Source organism: Maylandia zebra, linkage group LG23 (assembly GCF_041146795.1).
Source record: "Maylandia zebra isolate NMK-2024a linkage group LG23, Mzebra_GT3a, whole genome shotgun sequence".
NCBI lineage: Eukaryota > Metazoa > Chordata > Actinopteri > Cichliformes > Cichlidae > Maylandia > Maylandia zebra.
The window spans coordinates 39,974,624-39,992,938 of NC_135188.1; positions in this window are offsets into that span (position 1 = coordinate 39,974,624).

Here is an 18,315-nt window from a genome sequence, read left to right on the forward strand (position 1 = left end):
AATGTCAGCTATTGTCAGCTGGAAGTCAAACATGTTACAAGGAATTCAGACTAAAGAAGGACAGGGTTCAATATTATTAACTAAAGACTTTATTTTATGACTTCAACCACAAGGTATCACGGTAGATGTTATTCTGCAGAGCAGTTTCTGCTCTGGCTTGAGAGTAAAGAGGGAGTTCTTCTGAGTTTCAAGCTGCTGGCAAAAAGGATGTCTGGCCTGACAGTCTGTCAGCATGCTCACCAATACCTGATGGGAGCACTAAGCTGGCACTTTTTAGGGAGTGGGATAACCCTGGATTATCTGAAAAGTTTCTGTTTCACAGACTTGGGTTTGACTTGTTTGGATGTTAAAGATAATGCTGTGAGTAGACACAGTTTTGTAGTTGAGGTGTTAGCTTTACTTTCATGTGACAAACCCAGTTCAGAAAATGTTGGGATGAAAAAATGCACTGATCTGCAAATCTCATATTTTATTCTCAGTAGAATCAAAGAGAACATATGAAATGTTTAATCTGAGAACATGAAGCATTTACCAAAAATATTTGCCTGTTTAGAATTTGATGAAAGCAACACATGTCAAAAAAGTTCATATGTGGCCAAGCTGAAATACAGTGGGGCAAAAAAGTATTTAGTCAGCCACCGATTGTGCAAGTTCCCCCACTTAAAATGAGGTCAGTAATTTGCACCAGAGGTACACTTCAACTGTGAGAGACAGAATGTGAAAAAAAAATCCATGAATCCACATGGTAGGATTTGTAAAGAATTTATTCGTAAATTAGGGTGGAAAATAAGTATTTGGTCACCTCAAACAAGGAAAATCTCTGGCTCTCACAGACCTGTAACGTCTTCTGTAAGAAGCTTTTCTGTCCCCCACTCGTTACCTGTATGAATGGCACCTGTTTGAACTCATCATCTGTATAAAAGACACCTGTCCACAGCCTCAAACAGTCAGACTCCAAACTCCGCCATGGCCAAGACCAAAGAGCTTTCGAAGGACACCAGGAAAAGTATTGTAGACCTGCACCAGACTGGGAAGAGTGAATCTACAATAGGCAAGCAGCTTGGTGTGAAAAAATCAACTGTGGGAGCAATCATCAGAAAATGGAAGACATACAAGACCACTGATAATCTCCCACGATCTGGGGCTCCACGCAAGATCTCATCCCGTGGGGTCAAAATGATCATGAGAACGGTGAGCAAAGATCCCAGAACCACACGGGGGGACCTGGTGAATGACCTGCAGAGAGCTGGGACCAAAGTAACAAAGGTCACCATCAGTAACACACTACAACGGCAGGGAATCACATCCCGCAGTGCCAGACGTGTTCCGCTGCTGAAGCCAGTGCATGTCCAGGCCCGTCTGAAGTTTGCCAGAGAGCACATGGATGATACAGCAGAGGATTGGGAGAATGTCATGTGGTCAGATGAAACCAAAGTAGAACTTTTTGGTATAAACTCAACTCGTCGTGTTTGGAGGAAGAAGAATACTGAGTTGCATCCCAAGAACACCATACCTACTGTGAAGCATGGGGGTGGAAACATCATGCTATGGGGCTGTTTTTCTGCCAAGGGGACAGGACGACTGATCCGTGTTAAGGACAGAATGAATGGGGCCATGTATCGTGAGATTTTGAGCCAAAACCTCCTTCCATCAGTGAGAACTTTGAAGATGAAACGAGGCTGGGTCTTCCAACATGACAATGATCCAAAACACACCGCCCGGGCAACAAAGGAGTGGCTCCGTAAGAAGCATTTGAAAGTCCTGGAGTGGCCTAGCCAGTCTCCAGACCTCAACCCCATAGAAAGTCCGTGTTGCTCGGCGACAGCCCCAAAACATCACTGCTCTCGAGAAGATCTGCATGGAGGAATGGGCCAAAATACCAGCTACTGTGTGTGCAAACCTGGTAAAGACCTATAGTAAACGTTTGACCTCTGTTATTGCCAACAAAGGTTATGTTACAAAGTATTGAGTTGTATTTTTGTTATTGACCAAATACTTATTTTCCACCCTGATTTACGAATAAATTCTTTACAAATCCTACCATGTGGATTCATGGATTTTTTTTTCACATTCTGTCTCTCACAGTTGAAGTGTACCTCTGGTGCAAATTACTGACCTCTGTCATCATTTTAGGTGGGGGAACTTGCACAATCGGTGGCTGACTAAATACTTTTTTGCCCCACTGTATTCAAGGCCTTCCCTGAATAAAGTGTCATCTGAATGCTCTGAAACATGGATATACCTTTAAGCTCTAATTGTGCCTTTCAAGATGTGCAAGATGCCAGTTCCATAGACACCGAGCCATTCCCATACCGTCAGAGATGCAGGCTTTTGAACACAGCACTGATGCTCTCTTTCCTTATTAGTATGAAAAATGTGGTGTCTTTGTTTTCCAAAAAGAATTTCAAATGTTGATTCGTCTGACCACAGAACAGTTTTCCGCTTTGACTCAGTCCATTTTAAATGAGCGCTGACCTGAAGAAGACAGTGTTTCTGGATCATGTTCACACACGACTTCTTCTTTGCATCATAGAAGCTCTAACTTGAATTTGTGGATAGCAAATATGCATGCAGTGATTTCCATGACAGAGTCGTGCTTGTTTTCAATGCAGTGCTGCTTAAAGGGGCCTAAACATCACAGGCATCTAGTATTGATTTTCAGCTTCATCCTTTGCGCAGAGATTTCTCCAAATTCTCTAAATCTTTTGATTATATCATGTTCTGTACATAATTAGATATTCCCGGTCTTCACAATTTTAGGCTGAGGAACATTATTCCGAAATTGTTCAGGAATTTGTAGATGGAGTTTTTTGCAGACTGGTGTACCTCTTCTCATCTTTACTCCTGAGAAACTCTCTAAGCCTGTCTAAGATGCTCTTTTTATACCCAATCCTGTTATCAACCTGGTGCCAGTTAACCTAATTAGTTTCAAAGGGATCCTCCAGCAATTTCTCTTTAATACCGCTAACTTTTCCAGCTTTTTGTTGCCCCTGTCCCAACTTTTTATAGACTTATTGCTGCCATCAAATTCAAAATGAACTAGTACATTTCATGACATTTGTTATTTTGTTATGTTCTATTATGAATAAAACATGGGGGGTTTTAGATTTGCAAGTCATTGCACTATGTTTTTATTTACATTTTGCACAGCAGCCTCACTGTTTTTGAAATTGGGGGTTGTATTTGCTTTCACGCATTTACACTTTTCTTGCGTGACACTCAGGACTCCATGGACCACACAACAGTAGCAATGGAATTTCAGTTGGAGACGTAAGGGAAAAATCACTGTTTGTAAATGAAAATTTGTTTTGCAGGAACCCTCTTATAACTCTGGAGTAAAGCCCAAACCCAAAATTGTTGTTGGCGGCTACAACCACAGAATTATTATGCTGTCAGCTTGACTGCCTTGCAGCAATACTCCAATTCCCTGTTTTTGCTGCAATATGTGAGCGACTACAGACCCACAAGGTGCTGTCTTAAAAAGATACATGGCTAGAAGGAAAGGAAGGAAGCATGAAAGGCACAAAGGTCAGAGAAGATGAGAGCAGTTCCAGGTCGCTGGGGTATCAGTCCTCTCAATCTCGGAGACAGACAGCTGTAATGGACGTGAGCTGTCACTGCTGACAAAGTGCTGGATTTAGAGGAATGGCTCTGACCTGCTAGGCTGGAGGCTCGGATCACAGTGCCGTCGATAAGTGCAGCTTTTACTTCAGTTGGAGGTCACAGGGTGCTTCGCTGATTGTTGAAGATCGGGAAGCGTTCCCAGCGTGTGTCAGCATAATGCAGACACTGGTGTATTTATGTCCCTGAATATTTGTAAAAGAGTGGGTGGCTTGCTTTATGTATTGTTTCTAAATTACGTCTGTTTTGTAGATAAAAGGGGGGTTTTGGTGAAACAGCTGCAGAGTCAGTGAGTTTATCAGTCAGTGCAGAGTCTATGAATAGAACTTATTAGGCAATTTTAGGCAAAATGCCACCAAAAACAATTGTCTCGGAATATCAGCTCATTGCAAATTGTCACATCACGTTTGTGTGTGCCTTCCTTCAGATACTTCATCTTTTTCTGGTGATGTCAACAGGTCATATTTTACCGTTCGGTCTGTAACCGCTGCAGAGGCCAGGGAGAATTCCTGTGGTTAAAATCCATTATAGAATAGGAATGCATGGATAATATTAAAGAATAATCCACATGTTTCTCTCTGTTTCGCCATCTATCCATGGGCACAGGTTTCCGATCCAGATGGTTGCTATTACTACAGAAGACAGGCCAGCCATGTCCAATCAGCACCCTTTAATTAGTGTTTCTGTTGCATGCCCAGTTTGGAAAAACTAAGGTAAAGAGGTCGATTTATAAACGGCAAGTAGGCATTTCTGGCACAAATTCACCCTATTTCAAGGCGCATGGAGGCGATGATACAAAGTTCATTTCTTGACGGACATATTTCAACTTCTGAGTTTCAGTGAGGTGGTTGATTTGGTCAGTAGGCACGTTTTCCGTGAGGAATCGTCTATCACACGAACGCAGGAACCACAAAGCATGCTCTGCATCCGATTCTGTGTTTTGATTTGGCTGCGAAGTATCAATTTGTCAAGTGTGAGCACAGTGTCAGAGGAAGTCCAAGTGCTGCAGCTGTGGCAAGGTAAGAAGACTTGTACGAATGCTGGAGGAGGATATTTTGTACGTTCAGAAATATTTTCCTGGACTTCCTGCTGTGACCTGTAAGTCGGACTTAAACTGTGTGTTAAATCAACACTGCTATAACCACAAAACCTGCTAAAAGTGCTTATGCTGTAACTTGGCATGCACTTGGCTAGAAACCACCATTTTTCGAATGATCAGAAGACAGTGGATCAACTGCTAGTGTTTTGGCAGTGAAACTACAAGCAAAACAGGCGCACTTTGGGTAGGCTTCATCGTAGTGTCTCCAGAAACATGTGTCAGGCCTCTGACACACTTACAGCTTTTTGTGCTCTGGATGCCATCCAGATACTTAACAGGCATGATAATCCTGCTACATCCCTGTTGATACAACTTGTTACTAACTCTGGCTCTTAGCAAACGAGAAGAGTCCACTAAGAAAAAGGGTCCAATTGTCAATTTGTTGAACCTAAACTGTAGTGTGGTGTTCTAAGGCATCAGATAAGACATCAGTAATGGAGTATGTGGATGATTGAAAATGTATGCAGGAGCATTGGCTAAAGAACAGAAGAACCAGCTGGAAGCTGCCCAAAGTGAGCAACTGGACTTTCCCTTGTCTCGTCTGTCTGGTATTCTCAGTTCCTAAAATGCATCTGGAGGAGAGAGGAGGATTCCCGAATGATCTATATTCCTGCAGAAGCTATTTTACCTACGATGCATTAAAGAGGTTCACTTTGCGATTCTTTAGTGTGTAACATATTAAATCTGTCACGTTGGACAGATGATGTGCCAAAGTCACTATTTTTAATTCACACTGCTTTAATTTTAAATGTTATTATCTCATCTCTTCTACACTTGTGCCTCATCCGTGACTCCACTGTTTGTATGTTCAGTCGGGAGGGACTAATGCTGCATTACATTCATCTGCAAAGTTGCAAGCCACAAATACACAACAGTGGCAGAAGATCACAAGCTTCTCCGACTTTCAGTCTTGGAAATCCAAATTGACTCACCGGAAGCCGAGATTTCCAATTTCCGACTCCAAATTTAACGCAACATGAGACACAAGGAGAGGAAATGCTGTTGGTACAAACTGAGCAGAAAGTAAAGCAATGAGAGGGCTTCATTAACGCACATGTCCAGGTCAGGTGAGACACTACTAACTGCAGGTCTTAGGAGAGAATGTTCAACCTCCAGACAGAAATGCCCTAGCTGATCCGGGTCATGGAATCAAACCCAGGACCTACAGGGCCACAGTGTTAACCACCACACCACGGCGCCATGTTGAGGTGTGCTTAAAGAAATTTAATTTGTCTTTTTGTCAGAGAGATCATCCACAATTGTGTCTAAGACACTTTGCAAACCAATCATGTGATGTTTGACTTCTTTGTTCACTTTTGAGAAATGACGGTTTGTGTGACTGTAAAAGCCAGAGTCAGAATCAAGCAGGTGATTCAGACAACAGAACAAGACGTATCACTGAGACGCTGACCAATCTAACCAAACTACAGTGTGTCACCTGGTCCCCCGCAGAACCACATCATCATACGAAAACAACACACACGCCAGACGGATGTTGTCCAACGGCTCACAGGTCAGAGTCGGCCAAACCCTCTTTTGATGCAAAGGTTTTCCGGGAATCCTGTCTTCCCCCTTTTTCTTCCTCCTAATTGACTTGTTTACTTTTCCAGCTTCACTTTGAGTGGGCTTGTGACTAAAAGCTTTTCCACAGTGATGACTGATGTTTTGGACCGGACAAGAGCGGGATTGCAAGATATTTTCTGCCACCACAGCGAGGATGAATACATTTCTGCAAGATTCAGGAAGAAAAAAAATATTACCAACTTCTTCTGAAGTCTCCTAAATCATCAAAGGAGAGGACACAGAGTACGAGTAGAGCTGAGGAGGAACAGATGGATTTAAAAAAGGATTCCTGATGTTCCAACATGGCTCAAATAATCCAGAGGATTATGTTTCGTGTGTAGGGCACACATGAAACAGATTACATGCCAGGTTTTCAAGTGTTTGTGTTGGGAGCACGGTGGGGAATGACATTAGAGAGACTAATGGGATGTTATGGAAAAAGCACACACATACACCTTTGAGCTGGCTTATGTCATTAGGAAATATGGAAAGTATGCTCAGAGGAAAATATGACTGCAAAACTCTGCTCACTTATGTGCATGCTTAAATGTATCCGTGTGCTGTTTTTTCTATATAATCTAGATCAAGGTGGTACTGATCATTTGTCTCAATTCTTACAGGAAACAAACACAAAAAATAAAGAGTGGGGGTGTGTGTTTACACCAGATGGGTACATCTTCCCTTATTGTTCTGCACTTTGGCTAACTTTGGAAAGACATTCTTCCAGGACACAGGGAGTGCAAGGATGTGAAAAAGCTCTTTTTCATTACCGTCAGTTACTGCAAGCTCAGGCAGGAATTCTAAGTTTCATGAATGTTGCCAAAAAATGAAAGACTTAATGTTTCCTTCTGGTGCTTTTTTCCAAGTGCGGTATGTGTTGCTTCCAAGAAATACCTACAACCACACCTTCCGCCACCTACTTGGATGTTATACGTGATGAAGATAAAGTGCAGGCATTATGGTGGAAACAGTCCCAAGTTAAACAGCAGGGCATTTTAATATCACTCGAGTATTTGGATGACCAAGTGAAACCTGGCCAAGTGTTTAGCGTGCATACTAAATAGGCATCAATGCTTTTTTTAGGCTGCAAGGCCGGTTGGAACTTTTATACACCCGCTAACTTTGTCCCACAGTTTCTGTCTATCTCTGTGATCACTGCAACATCTCGCACTTATCTCTTAACTTAGACAGAGGTGTACTAAGTTAAGAGATAAAATGAGTGAGCTTCAAGCCACCCCTCACGTCTTTATAGTTTGCTTCCACAGAGTCCGACTTCTTGGCTTGAGCAATAGCTTCCCTGGCTTTCTGTAGGTTTGTCCCAGTTTTGCTTTTGGACATTAGGCACTTTATCACTCATTTTCAGTCCAGTCCTTGTACCTGACCATTTTCAGAGGAATGCTTTGTTGTTTTGTTTTGCCACTATACTCTGACTTATAAATAATTCAGGGATTAATAAAAACACTTAACTCAAACACCTGTCCAGTGTTGTGTCTACACATGATAGACAGCTGAGCAAAGAGCAGATTTTAAACTGTAATTTCAACAAGAAGAAAAACACAGTCGTCGTCGTCCCCCCCCCCCCCCCCATTTCTTTAGCTAACTCCATGAAAAAAATGGCAAGGATAAAACAGTTTTGAAACCTTGTAAGAAATGGTCTCATTTGAAGGGTGGCTGTTGAGAAGATCATTCATAAACGAAGAAAAAGCTGCGGTACTCTAAATTACACAAGAACTGGATAACAACATATAACAACAGTGTCAGGTCTTATGGAGCGATAAATCAAACTGTTGTCAGTATGTACAGCGGAGCTCAGGCGAGAAACAAAACAGCGAGTGTCTACAACCATCTATAAAACACGGTGGAGGCTCAGTCAGGGTTTGGGTTTTAGCCAGTGGTGCTGAAGACTGATTGGCCTCCCCAGGCCTCAACATTAATGAAGCAGTGTGGAATCATCTTAACAGAAAACCTAACAAAAGGCAGAAAAATCCAAATAAGAGCTTTGACTGTCCTTCAAGAAACCTGGAGAACTATTCTAATATTGACTTTCAAACTTGTTAAAATTGTCTTATATGTTGCATTTTCGTGCATGTTCGAACCTTGTACCCCATTTACCCAGCAAAATATAAAGGAAGGCAGTAATCCCAGTAAAAAAAACAAAACAAAACATCCAAATGGCTCAAACACAACCTCTCTTGTGCGTTAAGTGAGTTAAGCAACCTTAATTTGCTGTGCCTGAAAACCTGTCAGTCAAAGCAGTCACACCTTTAACTTTAAATCATAAAACAATCCAGAGGTTAATAAAAAGAAGAAAGAGACACCCTGTGCAAGCACAGTTGCTATTAAGGGAGGAAATTATCTGCGGGGTCAAAACTGTAATAATGTTCAATGTATGGCTAAATTTAGCCATTTTCACAAGGACGTCTATGGAGATTGGTTTATTTATTCATTTTAGATCCAAGAGGTTTCAGCTGTATCCACTGTGTTTACAGCTGGGTCCACTGCCCCCTTGTGGTTCAAATTAAAATAAATACAAGTAAGTGTTACCTGATTATTTATTTCCCTTTAACCAATTAGACATACACCTTGAGCAAGGTAAAAGGTACAAAGCGAACGTTTCCAGGTACAGAAAAAAGTCCCATTTTGACCATCAGCACCATAACTGCTTCAGTGTGGATTCAAATATGATCTCCCCAGTTTTTAAACCATTACTGTCAAATGTCACCAGGTGATTTTGCATGTCTGTAGTTTTGGTCAGCTGTGACTGTAAACCAATTCAGAATCATTTGGACTTCAGCATCAATAAATCATAGAGCATAATTTCAGCGAGCGAGCAGATCGTGTACGCCCACGCAGTCTGTCTGCGATCTTTTGTATCAAAGGATACCAGAGAGATGAGGAAAGGAATCCAGCTGTTTTGCGAATGCACTGTTTTTGCAGTTTGTGTTCCTCTCACACTCGTCTGTGTGGGTGGAGATGTTTTTAGCAACTCTCTGACGTGTCAATTTGGAGGAACGGGTCAGACCGCTTTAGGGAGACTTGATAAATAACAGCTTAATAGAGTTTATTCTTGCATAACAACCAATTCCTCTTTTTGCATGGGACATCGAAGGACCTAAACATTTCAGAAGATTTCTACTCGTACCACATTTACCGCCTTCGTTCATTTCCTATATTTACTTAAATCGTCTAATAGCAGAAACACCTAGGGACGGTAAAGCAAGCCAAGTCTCAAGAAATCCTGGGCAACCCTGTGGATTCCCGTAGCCTGGCAGACCCATCGCACACATGCTACCTGCAGGACCCCATAATCACAAAACCACATGTGAGGGAGTGCTGCAGCAAGGGCCATGTTTGTGAGCAAATGAGAAACAGGCTGAACAGACAAGCACATTCTACTTAAGTCGATTGCTTTAATCCTCAGGCCTGCACTTTGTCTGCTGAATGGTATTTGTTTGGTCTGCGCACAAGCAAGTAGACATGCCACGTCTAATACTGGCCATCTTTGAGCAGACCTGCTTCACACGGCACACCGAGCAACAGTGTGGGACCTGGGGGGGGGGGGGGGGAAGCAGGAATGCCCTCACGTGCATACACTTTATATCTCAGCTGATGAGAAACACATGTCAGCTGCTATAACTTAAGATGGACACAATACCTGACTGTTTACATTTTTTCCATGCATAGTAACCAAACTGTGCAAAAGCTTGAAAGTGGCTTGATTTGATTCAAACGCTGCCACGCGAGAATAGTTCTCTGGACTTGCAGTGACGCTACCTTGTTAAATTTACAGCCAAGGAGAAACAAAGTGATGCAAGATTATTACATATGTATTTCGTGTTGCCTGCAGCTGTGGTAAAAACCTGGTCAGAGTACTGCAGTGGAGTCTGGCCTCTGTCTTTCCCTGTGGCCTCGCAGCTTGGAGCCCGGTCAGCTATGAGGACTGTCGGCTCAGATCTGCTGTGCAGTCACATTCCCCAGGCTGCACACACACAAGCACAGAGGCTACAGAGTGGGTTAGTAGGACAATACTCAGTGTGTGTGTTTGTCTGGGTCTGAGTTTTATTTTGATCTATAACCCCACTGGGGATCTGCTATCCTGCAGGATACAGGGGATGGATGATTGCACAGTTGGCAGAGCTTTTAATGGGAGATTTTCATTGGGCTTCATTGCAGGAAGTTGCAGAAGAAACTAAACTATTCAACACGGATCCATAAAAAAACACAGCTACTAAAACTGACTTTAATCCCTGGACCACTATATTTATATATTAAATATATGCTGCTACTTTAATGTGCATTTTATGGCATGTTGTCCACCAAGCCTCTCAGCTACACACTCATTCCTCAGGAAGCCGTGCAGTATCACATATATCTTGACTAATGCTCTCAGACATTTGATTCTCCAACATTAAGTAAACCAACACCGTAAGGAGCCAATCCCTGGTGGCCATTTGGCAACCGCTGAGCGTATTATATTACATCCAAAGTTTCCATGAGGCTCATGCCATACGAGGCCATTCGGGTACAAGGGAGCATCCCAGTGGAAGATAATGCTGGAGATGCGTGTTTTTGTTTTGTTGTGTGACAGGACCACTGTGTAACTGTGGCTTTTTTTGTGTGTGTGTATGTCGGACTGCTGGTCAGCTGTATTGTTCTGTGGTCAGTGACTAAACACCACATGTCATGGGAAAATGCATTAACGGGAGGGAAACGTGGCCGCCCTGAATCATCATCTTTCATGAAGAAATTCCCATCATGTAAAATCTGTTTTTTTACAAAACTGTCTTGTATAAGAAAAATTGTGTCCTCCTTTAAAGTGCGCTTGTTATAGTCTTTTAAAGGCCCAGTTTATGTTACAATGAGGCAGCGTTACAACAAAACCCAACGTTTTTATGCACTGGCGCCCGTCGGTATCACAGTTTTCTTACAGCTCTGGCTTGTGGACATACAATCAAAACTACTCTTAACATTGCCCACAATAGAAGGACGTTCTGTTGTTTCTAAAGCTGTGCAAGTAATCCTCACACATGTAAAGATTATAGCCATAGACCTTACCTTTTGTTATTTTACATCCTTATTGATGGAGGAATTTCTGAATTTCGCTTTCTGATCTATGAGGATTTGGCTCGTCTCTAAATATAAGCAGTTAATGTGAATTTCTACATATGCAGATGGTAGCAGACTTGTAATTTTTGCTGTATTATCACAAGCAGAAAACATATAATTACCAGCTTGGCCTTTTCAGTCACAAACAGATGAAATATGAATATTGAAATGAAATATTTTGATATCATTTCACTAGCTGGGCCCATGTCCTCATTTTAGGTTTGACAGCGTTTTAGTAGGTAAAGGTGAAAGCTTGGACATGAACTGAGCTGCGGTTTGGGGAAGGCCTCGAAGGGGACTGGCGACGGCTCCCGGGCCTGGCAGATCCCCGTGTACTAAATAGGAGTGAAGAAGGTAAAGAATTGAGAACAAGGAGGGAGGGAGGGGCACGTAAACGAGAATGAACAGCTTGCAGAACTGGGGGAACCTATATAGATGACAACCGGAAGGAGCATGTTTGGAGGTGTGGTCCCGCTCCTGAAATTCTGATACATAATCTCCAAAATATGAGCATTTTGAAGATGTTGCCCCATTTCAGGGAAAGGTATTTCGGGAAAGCCTGAACCATGATACAAATGACAATATTTTTTTTGGAAGGGGGGGGGGGGGGGGGGGGGGGGTTGTGGTTTTTACTTTTATCACATTTGCTACATGTGGCATTTTTTTTAAGTTATATATTAAAAATTTGTTATTTAAATTTTTTTTAGGCTTTTGCCTCAAAAACTCTCGCATGCACTGTCATACACTTGACGTTGAGTTAAAGTTAACACAGGGTTAACTTTAGAGAATTCAATGTCTTCTAAAAACAAAAAATAAAAAAGGAATAATAAAAAAAAGACAACCTTGCTTTGGAAAAATAACCCACTGACTCCACAGAGCCAGTCAAAGACAGAAACAAAGGAAGCTGACACTTGAAAGGACATAAATCTCTGCATGGTTGCCAACAAAAGTTTAAAACAACACAGCCAAGAGATGCTGACAAAGAACCTGAAAAATGTGTGTGTTAAGTACACCGTTTCTCTGTGTATCCACGTGCGTCAGGCCTGACCTTTCTCTTCCCTTTCAACAAATTCAAATTGAGCTTCAAGTTTAAAACGAACCGCTTCTTATCAGTCACTTTTATTAAATTCTACTGCATCCTGAGGCGTCACAAGAGCGTTGTAACCCCTGTCCACTGCCGAAAGCACCAGCAATGGGCACGTGAGCGTCAGAGCTCCCATATATTCATTTTGTGAGCTTGTGTGCGGTTTACATCTTTATTTTTACAAAGCTGCTTATATACAGTTTATCTTTACCATTGTACTGTAAGTGAAATGATCCGTGTCGCAACCGGATCAGCTCCAAAACAAACATGAGGAGGTGGTCACGTTTGTTTAGACAAGGAAACATTAGCATGCAATTCCAGTGTTGTGGTTGTGAAGCTGAACAGCTAACAGAAAATGTAGGCGGAGGGAACGATGGATTAGTTTAGGATTGTTCTGGAAGACAGCTCTTTTGAATTAAAACTTCCAAAACATTTGTTTGAGTGAAGTTTGGAAGCTGTTTGCTTCCGTCTGCTGCATCAGACTTAAAAGGAGACCGACTAACATGTTCACGATGCGAATACACCTTTTTCCCTAGAGATTAGAGGTTGCCAGGGGGGATCGCTAACTGGATCCTAGGCCTGTCTGACTAAGCATTTGTAAATATTTAGGTGGAATCAGGGAGAGAGTCTTTGGACTTTGGCAAAAAGGTGCCAGAATGACAGCACCATACCTGAAAATGCACAGCCGACTTTTTGTCGTGACTTAGTTTTTGTACTACTGCTAAATCTGTGGTTTGGGTTTGATGCTTGGAGTATTTTACATTGTGTTCAAGCTAATTAGACCACAAGTTGAATGAAAAGAACTTAATATGTGATGACTAACAATAAGATTTTATTAATCTTCCCTTTTTGGTTCCTGATTATTTTTCTGTGCATGGAAAAAGTAGGCTCAGTCATATTTTCAATGCCGCTTAAATGAATAACTGGACTATTAAATTTGAATAATAATACACACACACACACACACACACACTCAAAGCACAATGACGTGAATGAATCCATAATTACAGTTTTACACCTTTTTAGGTGCATTTCTATCTAAGTTACACTAATTTTGATATCATGCGTTATCGTGGGTAACATATCATGACAGTATTATGTGGTGAGTTAAGGAGCATTCCCACTGTGTCGCGCTCAGTGACTCGATTAATGTGCTGAACTGTTACATTGAAAGCATCTCTAGGAAACAATTCTTACAAAAAACGAATTTTAAGCCCTCTTTAAAACCTGAAACTCGAAATAAAATTCAATTTTTTGGAAAATGGAGTGTTTATTTAACTTTTTTGACAAATTAAACAAAAAAAAAAACAATATTAATTTGAATATTTTAGTTTTAATTGGTATCATATTTGCTACATCTGGCATCTTTGGTAATCGACTGCTACTTTTCAATGCACAAAGGTCAGACTTTCTTGGCTCTCTCAGTTCTTGAGAATAACGCACCAAAGAAGCAGAGGTGTTTTGGCTCCTGGAGACTGGTTTGTGTAGAGGGTAAAAAGAGAAAAAAAAACAGCCATAGAGTTTATTTTTGTGCTTACCTGCTTTACTTTGGTATGTGTTTCTTTGCACCTCGTCGTCTTTGTGTCTCACCTCTAAATCAATAGCTGAAACCACAAACAAACAGCCCTGGCATGGATCAAAGTGATATAATATGTACAAAACCGATGTGGCCTAGAATTATTACTTTTTTTTTTAACCTCAGCACACCCACAGCCAATAACATTCTTTTGTGTATGACTCAAGGCAATGTATCAACTTGTGCAGACGTTTCTGAGGCAATGGAAGAATGGCTCGTGCCACTTTGACATTTTTATGCTCAAGATCGATTGACTGAGTCATATAAAAATGATCCAAGTCAATATCTTACAAATTATCACGAAAAATACGTGTGTGTGTTTGACAATGTGAGCAAGCCTGATCAGAAACGGCTGCTCCTCAACAAGAGCGACTTGGCTGCACAGCTGTGTGACGCTCAGCTGTTTCACTTACTTTTTCTCCTTGCTGCTTATTTTTTAAATGTGTTAGGCCACCTCTTTTCTGGATTTGTGACAGTCGACTTCAAGGCAAGTTGCTGTTGTCTGGTACAGATTTTATGTGTCACCGGTGGTTCCTTTTTGTTTCTGTATTATTATGCCGTTTTATAATATACATACATACACACATATACACACACACACGTACATATACACATGCACTGCAGGCCTGAACTGGACTGGGACTTACCAGACAAAGGTGCATGCAGGAATCATATTCAGTCACACTGGACATTAGGCGGTCCTAAACCTGCCAGCTTCTAGTACAAAACTTGTGTGAAGATAGATTTGTGCAAAGTGTGCATCCAGTAGTTTGATGAGTTTAACCCTAATGAATTGGTTTCACATGTGCTTCCTGCTTCCTTCCCCTAACCTTGCTGTATTTCCAGCAGGAAGTTGGAACATATCTGACCCTGACCTTTTCCCCCTGAAGTGTCCTACATGTGAGAAAGGACAACTGTGGAAAAATACACTGACTTGTTCCTCGTGGACCGACAAAAACAAGAAAATAAAAAAAAAGAGTCTTTTTAAAACAGAACACTATATCGAAGAGTTTAAATATGTTTGAATTGTGGTTTGAGTAATGATGAGTGTTTATGAAAAAATAAAAGACAAAGAAAGAGAAGAAAAAGAGAGAACCTATTATGCTCATTTCTAGCTTTCCTTTTTGATCTCTAGACTAGCTTTGTATGAGTTCAAAGTAATCCATGTATTTCGGGTTTTGGTCCAACCCAGCATCTTTTATCTGAAACAAGCCTTTTTAGCTTTAAGCAGAGTTCACCTGATTGGTTGCTGCTTGCAAACAAAAGGTTTAAACAAAAAGCAGTGGGGCTTCTGCGCTCACAGCTATGTGTCTGTAATAACCATACCAGGGATATCTACTAAGCATGTAGAGTTCACGATTTTTAAATGCAGGTATGCTTAAGTACAGTAAGTACTAATGAAAACAGTTTAAACTACACCTTCCCAGTCTGAAATATCTGAATTCATACAAGACACCATCATGGTTGACTTAACAGTAAACTGATTTAATAGTGTAAAGCTGAGTGACACTTTACCTCATCTTAATTATAGATTAAACACAATGTGGTTGCCATGGGTTACTGTGGGAGAAAAAAGAACTAAATGTTCCTTACTGATTGAACGGGCTGTACTCAGGATGCCTCAGGCTCTGTGGTTGCTCAGGTAAATAAATAAAACTTTTTAAGGGGCACAGCGACCTGGAGACTGCATGAGCAATAAACCCTCATATAACCCCATCTTTTTGGAATTTTTCATGCTTAAAAAAAAAATCCAACCCACCCACCATTCATTTCTTCCCCAGCTGAGTCCCACTCTGGCCAGGCAAGCTAGGGGAAAGGCCTCCCATGAGCTCCTCACCACTAGCTTGGTCGCTGGCAGGTCAGCCACACGATGAGACACCAGGTCACAGACTTTAATGTGTTCATCAAAGCCTGGAAAAACAGTGTGTGGGCTGCAGAGAAAGCCTGGGAATCTGGCCTGTACCTGCTGCAGAATAACTAGAAAAACTGGTGGAAAAAAGAGACACGCTGAGTCTGACATCTCAACAAGTCACTTAATCTCATGTTTGGTCTTTCAGAATTTACTTTTTTCAAAGCTAGTGAAAAAATGATAATGGGGTGAGATAAATGTACTTAGTTCCAATATAAATCTTGTTTAAAGATTAGTTTCTGTTATGGCCTGGCTTCTCTCCTCCTGTCTCCTGTCAGTCATGTGGTCTTGGTGTGTGTGTGTGTGTGTGTGTGTGTGTGTGTGTGTGTGTGTGTGTGTGTGTGTGTGTGTGTGTGTGTGTGTGTCAGTCTAGTCTCTTTGATGTCCACCTGTGGTTCATTAACTCATTACACTCATCTGCACTTAAAAAAATGGATGTCCTAAACGCTGACTAAGTAAAATGATACATGAAATTTTTTATTAAAAATAGAATCTGGTCAAATGAAAGTTGCAATTAAATAGAATCTTAATGCTTTTTGTTAGCAAACAAAGCCTTTTACTTTATAGATTTTAGTTGCTTTTGCTCAATATTCATGTGTATTGATAGTGCATAATCCTTTTTGTAGTGTACCTACCAGCCAGGTCATTTCCTGTCACATTGCTCTGGAACTGCTGCTGTGGCAGTTTCATGCTCTCCTTTATTCAGATTCATTTCTTGCTTCTTGCCTGCTCTGCTCTCCTTAGACTTCCAGCCTGACTCGCTTACCATCACCTGGCAAGGCAGCACTCTCCTGGCTGAATCACCCACCTGATAGGTGCCCTTCAGCCATGGCCAGTCCCTGTTACTTATGTTAAGGATTTGGGTCTTGACGCTGCCTTCCGTTATAACTAGTTAGTTATAACAGGAGTTTTCATTCTATAATGCACTTAATAAAATTTTATGGAGTATATTTTGGTAGTGCCAGTTTCAGTTACTTAGTTTTACTGATGCAAAAGTCCAAGTGAAAAGGTGTTTTTTTTTTCATTGATAAATCATAGAAAATTCCCAAGATTTCGCAGGAAATTATATGATGCATAATGAAAGTAAACTAACTGTAAGTGTGTGGGAGTGACCAGTCTAGTCCTGCATTGGATACATTCTAAAAAATTCCAGTTCAGATTTATCTATTTTCGTCATTCAGTGCCTCGTTTCTTGAGAACCTGTCTTTAAACAGATTTCCCAATAAAATGGGGATAATAAAGTGACTGGACTGAACTGGGTTTTAGCACTTTAAAGGTCAGGGACACAGCAGGCCTGTGTGCGACTGGAAAAAATGTGCACCTCTGAAATTATTTTGTAACTTCCTCTTCTCTCTAAGTGACATTCAGTAGACGGTTCCCAAGTGAGTTTTACTGGAAATATGATGCGTCCTCAGCTGACTTTGACTGAATAAAGGTTACAGCTCAGCAGAAAGCCGTGGTCTCGTTTTCCCCGCACCTCATAACCCTCACCATGTCTTATTTATAAGGGATCCCTTATTTCTTTGCCGCTGTTAACAAAATGCATCTTAAATACACAACAGAAGTCATGGACACACTCCAAAACAAACCCGGCGCAGCCAGTTAAACAAACAAAAGGAATATGAAAGAGTCCAAAATGCGGTTTCCTGCAATCTAGAGTTCATGCTTTCTCATATCAAACAAACAGTTCACCTGGCAGTCACAGCCCAGGGAAAATCCGAACTGGTCCGACTATTGTTAGCCCGCAGCCCATTTGAGGTAAAGTCCTGTGTTTTGTTTAGCAGAAAAAAAGCAAACCGTTTAACACGTCTTTAGCTGAAATGATTGGTGAGGTGGTGGAAGAATTGCTGATGACTGTCAAACACATCAGCTATATATTTTTTATTTATATATTTAAATCAAAAATGGACTCAGACAACTTAGAATCAGGAATGCCTTTTGATTTGAAGGAAGAAGCCAGCGTAGTAGGGGAGGAAGCCAGATAACCGTACTAACCCCTGCCCAAAGTATAGTTTCCAATCAGAAATACTGAAAATGAAACACTTAAAAATACTGGCAGTAAGGATCTCATAAACATAGTCCCTGGCTTTGCAGAAATCTTAACTACTGACCTAATGTTTCTACTGATGAAAGGGTTGCAACTCAACAAAGTATCAGTTTAATCCCACGTTTCATTTGGTTTTATATAAGAGAGAGAGAGAGACGCTAATCCTGAATTGCAACAGGCCAAAGAAGTGAATTCTGCAACAGCAAAGACAGTCATCGAAGGCTCACAACAAATTATTTTACGCTGGAAAAACATATAATAACCCAAACATGATAACATTTCTTTTTCTTTAGCTCTGAAACCCTTTTCA